General features: G+C 36.9%; 1 pseudogene; it reads right to left on the bottom strand.

Annotated features, from left to right (window-relative positions):
* Window positions 1–3,077: 3,077 nt before the first annotated feature.
* The window catches only part of LOC111372009, a 4,368-nt pseudogene continuing 1,330 nt past the window's right edge, over window positions 3,078–6,115 (bottom strand).

The following is a 6,115-nucleotide window of genomic DNA, read 5'->3' as shown; positions in this document are numbered from 1 at the left end:
CATATTCGTCGTGATAGGAAAGCCAGAAAGTTATGGTTATCACAGGAGAAATATGTAGAGAGAGTGCTGAAAAGGTTTAACATGAATAATGCTAAACCTGTTGGGACACCACTTGGTAGTCACTTCAAACTGAGTAAGGTGACTTGTCCTTCTAAGGAGGAAGATAAAGAAAAAATGGCAAAGATTCCTTACTCCTTTGCGGTTGGGAGTTTGAAGTATGCCATGGTTTGTACATGACCAAACATTGCTTATGCAGTTGGAGTAGTTAGCAGGTTTCTTTTTAATCCTAATAAAAATCATTGGGAGGCAATAAAATGGATCTTTAGATACTTGAGAGGTACTTCTAAAATGTGCTTGACTTTTAGAGGTTCAAAACCAATTTTGGAAGGCTTTACAGATGCAGAAATGGCTGGTGATCTTGATGGTAGAAAATCAACTTCAAGATATTTGATTACTTTTGCAGGTGGAGCTGTCTCATGGCCATCAAAATTACAAAAGTACGTCGTCTTATCTACAACTGAGGCTGAGTATATTGTAACAACTGAAGCGGCGAAAGAAATGCTTCAAATGAAACGATTTCTCCAAGATTTGGGTTTAAAGTAAGACGTGTATGTACTTAATTGCGACAGTCAGAGTGCATTAGATTTGAGCAAGAATGCTACTTATCATTCTCAGACAAAGCACATAGATGTGAGATATCATTGGCTACGACAGGTAGTCGTAAAACAATTGATATTGATAGAGAAGATTCGTACTGAAAAAAATCCAGCTGATCTGATGACAAAGGTTGTGACCGAAGAAAAGCTTGAGCTTTGTGTCGGACTGGCTAGGATGGATTCTAACTAATTGTGAGACGATAATCTCCTTTCTCAATAGGTTGGAGGGGGAGATTGTTATATGGGCTAAGTTGGTCCAGCCCATGAGAGATTATTGGCCCAAACCAATTCATTATTTAATTAGGTCAATTGGTGGTTATATAAATCTCTCTCTCTCTCTCTCTCTCTCTCTCTCTCAAACTATGCATGGCAAAAGAATTGTGAGACAAAATTAAAAGGTCAACAACGGTGGCTTCCCGTTGAGAATTAACAGAAATTGTTTACTGCAGAGAGAGACAAAGGCTTTCAATTGTGTGAGAGAAAAACGGTAGGCTACCATTAGAAAAGTCAAAAATGACAGCTACAATTGAAGAAGAGAAATATTGTTGCTGTGCGTGAAGAAGAGGAAAAACTGAGATTGCCCAGAAGAAAGAAAAATAATTGGAAGGGAAGCTATTCTTTCAATTTGGGTGTGGATTCACATACGTTTTTTCTTCTCTACATTATATAAATTGAGAATTTCTCTAAGATATATTTTGAATTTGTATTCAAAGTGGGTTCTTATAAGGTTGATTAAATTGTTGATTTGTGGTGAGATGAATTGTTGTACTAGTCTATCGTGATATTTCCAATTTGTAGAGAATTCTAGTTTTGGGGTATAAACTTGAATATTGTAATCTATATATTTTTATTATAGTGGATTTTGGCCCGAGTTGCCCCATCGTTTTTCCCTTTACATTGGATGGTTTTTTCCACGTAAAAATTTGGTGTTACGTTTTCTTATTTTTGCTTGGATTATTTATTTACATAGTTAATTGCTTGGATTGATAAATTTATTCTTGCAATAATTGAAATTGCCCAACAATATCTAATACTTTTTAGAAGTCATTTTCCTACATCACTTTCTCCTCTCCCACAGGATAGCCCTTGACGTGTTCCGAAAATGACATTTAGTGAGTATCAGGGTGCTCAAGAACTCCTAAAAGTCATGTCTTCGACGTGTAAAATGGGTTGAACCATTTAGACTCGAACTTTTGGCAATAGACTTAATAATTTTCAAGTTTTTACTCAATTATCTTATATAAAAAAACAAAAAAAAAATAGAAAATTTTTGAGAGAGGCAAGCATGGTTTGACCAAATCACCTTGGACCAAAGTAGCCGGATCCACCTTTACAACTCTACGCAGACGACAAATATTCAATTAACTTGACTACAAGAAAAACAAGACAACAGATACATTAATTTTTTAATAATCTTTTCTTCCCTGTGCGTTTCATTCTAAATATTGAACTAAATTAAATAATTCTGTGGGCAACATCGACCATGCCTATCTAATAATGAAATCAGCACTAACTTTAAGGAAATAAAGTTGAGGATATTAACTTAGGAATTGTAGTAAAGTTCCTCCTATACTTGGAATATTCCAACTGCCATAACAAACAACCAAATATTGAAAAATTAAAATTAATTAGCTACTGTTTAACTCGAGATGTAATCAGAATATAATTCGGGCCCGATCGAATTTACGATATCTCATAAAAGGCACTTTCTTTAATACTTGAGGTTATGAGTATGTGTCTCCAATTTTTGTTCCTATAGAAACAACATCTCAATCACATAGGAACCAAAGAACAAAACTTTGCATATAATACATCGAGCATTAACATCATCATATTTTAACCACTTTCAAGTTTAGGAGCCACCGAGACCACCTTTATAAAATATCCTCTTCTAAAATTTGTACGAGGACTTTCTATCTTTTTGTAGTTCATACGAAATTTTTGTGACATTTTATGAGTGCTCAATTGAGAATCTAATTTTACATTAAGCGACATATTCTCACAATCCCTGGGGCAGATCCGAACTTAAATTGTAATTTGCAAAAATCAATGATAACAAATTCTTAATTACAGTCAAACCTAAAATTCAACAGCTTTTTAAAGCTTTAGTTCTGGGACTATATCACTCTTGTATTGCTGGAAAATTTATGCATGCTCGCAGGAAACTCGGGTATGGCAAAAAAATAGTTAAAAGTATCGATCTAATTCAAAAACTCCCAAATAGATCTAAGGGAAGAATAAGGATGCATTTAACTTGTGGAAATAGGTTAACAATGGAAGGTAAAAGAAAATTATTGGTGTGCAGAATTTATTAAACCAAGACATGATTAAAAATGAGTGACATAGATACTTGATGCTGAATACGAAACCAATTATTAGACATTACATGAAATTATCTTGAGCATGTGGAAAAGGAAATTGCATCTAAATTGAAGTGGTAGAGGAGGCTGGATCTGGAGGACCTGGGACTTCAACAGATCCTTCCATAAGTTGTAGCACTCTCTTCATGGTAGGCCTTAATGTTGGATCCTCCTGAATGCACCAAATTGCTATCATCACAAACTTGTCAAATCACTCGTCGTTTAATGCCTCTTCGTCGTTTGCCCCTAACAAACGTATTGTTCCTTCCTTGTAACAATCATAAGCAAAATCAGCAAGTATCTTTTCACTGTCAGACTCAGCCTTGGGTTCGAATTTTGGTCTGCAACAGATAAGCTCGAGCAACAAGATTCCAAAGCTGTAAACATCAACCTTGACTGTAATTGGCATGTTTCTGAACCATTCTGGAGCGACATACCCTTTGGTTCCCCTTATTCCCGTGGTGGTTCTTGATTGATCTGCCTTCAAAAGCTTGGCTAATCCGAAGTCCGATATTTTTGCTGTGAAGGATTCATCTAAGAGTACATTTTGAGGCTTAATGTCACAGTGTATGATTTGATTGTTACATTCGTCGTGCAAATAGCAAATACCTCTCGCTGTTGCAATTGCAATCTTCACTCTTTTGTACCAGTTGGGCCTTGAATTTTCAAACAGAAAGTTTGCAAGAGAGCCATTGCTCATGAATTCGTATACCAAAAGCTGGTTTTGGTCCTCATCACAATATCCCAGCAATTGAACTAGATTTTTGTGACTAGTCCTGCTAATTGAGCTTACTTCCGCTTTAAATTCTTCCTCAACTTCTGTAGCCATCTTATGCAGCTTTTTCACAGCAACTACAGTTTCAGTATTGTCGTTCTTAATAGTTCCTTTGTATACTGTTGAATAGGCACCCCTGCCTAATTCCTCCATGAATCCATTTGTTGCTTCTTGTAGCTCTTTGAAACTGAATATTCTTATGTTCAGACCAGCCGGAAGAAGTTGATATGGTTGAAGCCCCTTCGATTTTCGTTTACTGAAGCAGAAAGCACACAAGAAGATGGATAAAAGTAGGAGAAAATTAAGTAACATGGAACTGCCTAAGAAAACTGATATGGTGGTGATTAGAATGGATCGTTTACTCTTCTTAGAGGGAGACGAGTCTGCTGTTGCATTGCTATTTCTTATTTTTATCAAAACTTTCCCCCCTGCGTTAGCATCGATCTTCCCATTGGACAGAGGAAATCTCTTCTTATAACAATTATCTTTTTCATATCTCGCAGCAGCACAATAACAATCATCGAGGCAAACCTGTCGGCACCAATCTTCTGAGACTTGCCCAAAAGCAGCATAATCGGAGTAAGGCCAATCCGCGTTGGGCTTGTCAATGATACTAAAAAGGTCAGTTTCACGTGCCTCTTCATTGCAACTTTCTGGAGTGAAATTTGGTCTGCAATCACTCCTGCTATCACTTGGATCTATGAAAGAGTAACCAAAAGGGCACTCACACTTTGCTATTTGATCAGTTCCCAATGAGCAGAGACTATTAAAACCACAAGTAACGCCACCTGAACTTTGCGATAAGATCCCGCATATATTCTGAGGTATGAAGTCCATAGTAGACCACCCCACTGCTCTACCACCTGATGAATTAGCAGACTTAGGGTGGACATAATGTCTTAGAACCCCATCATATTCCAGTATTGCTCTCTGGTAAAACTGACTAGTCGAGGTAGCCCTTGGAGACAATAAATTGAGGATACTTCCATTTCTTGCTTCCAGAAAGACGTTGCCCGACTGATTGAAGATCACCTTGAAGCCACTATCCACAGTTTTCGTTGACCAATAAGAAAAATTTGCTTTGTCAATGGCTAAATTTCTGGCGTAAGACACAAGATTTCCATCAATTTGTAATGTGAAGATGAATCTTCCTCTCGAAAAGTTTGATTTAGAGAAGCTGGAAACAAGTTTGCCATCTATATTCAGTGACTGTGTTGGTAATAATGTATCAGTTGGCTCATCAAAACTCTGCCACAAAACATCTGAGTTGGTATTTGCTAACACAAAATTACCAGTGTCAAGCATGGCTCCATATGCCACTCCAGCAAGATACCATATCTTCTGGCCTCTAGGATCACTAAGTTCGAACCTTCCATCTGCAGATAGTTGAACTTTTGATCCTTCTTGGACAAGATTATCGCGATTGGCCGACCAAACAATGGTTCTTTCAGGTATTTTGTTGAACCAGATTGCCATTAAGTAACCTCCACGAATGATCTGCTGGAAGCCAAAAGCAAATTCTTCAGATGGTGATAACCATGTGGAATGTTTGCAGTTAATGATGAACCCGAAGTAACATTCCTGTAAGGCTGAGCTGTGGGTGAGAGTGGTAATAAAACCAGTAGGACAAAAAACATTGTAATTGAAACTACGAAAGCCATGCGGAAAGTGATTTCCCTCAAAAGAATTGATTCAGTTTAGACGATAGTTTTGTATTAGTTGTTTTTATCATTGCAGGTGAAGCTTCTATGTCTACTTAAGACCGTACGATCCAAGGAGATAGCAAATGATTTCATTCCGAATATTAAATCTCTATAGACGCGTAAAAGGGGTTGAACTCTTTGGATTGCAACGGTCAAAATGAATGACTGACAAAGTCACCCATGCCTAAGGAGCCGAAACGACCTTCGGATTCCAACGGTCAAAATGCATGACTGACTGCGATTCTTCTCAATATTCCTCCATATAAATTGATTTATAAATTTGTCAAATGTAGGCTAAATGATATTTATCATGCAATCATGGTAAATAAGTTACAACTGATATCACAGTTCCCTCTATATGCATAAGGAATAACCAAATAGCAACTGGGAGGGGAAAATTGATTTGAACTGAGGCATTATAGGACTCTGTAGAGTGAATATGTTAAACCATGTGATGAATAGAACCCTAGAAAAACCACAAAGACCCAGAAGAAATATTCAATCTAAGATTAGCTTAAGAAACTAAAGAAGTAACTTTTACAACAAAAATGCAATCTTTGAAGCAACTGCGAAGAGCTCTGATGAAGAAACCCTAAACAAAAAGAAGTTAAAAAGTGAATT

The sequence above is a fragment of the Olea europaea genome, chromosome 23 (genome assembly GCF_002742605.1).
Source record: "Olea europaea var. sylvestris chromosome 23, O_europaea_v1, whole genome shotgun sequence".
Taxonomy (NCBI): Eukaryota; Viridiplantae; Streptophyta; class Magnoliopsida; order Lamiales; family Oleaceae; genus Olea; species Olea europaea.
This window is presented reverse-complemented; position numbering and strand designations above follow the sequence as displayed.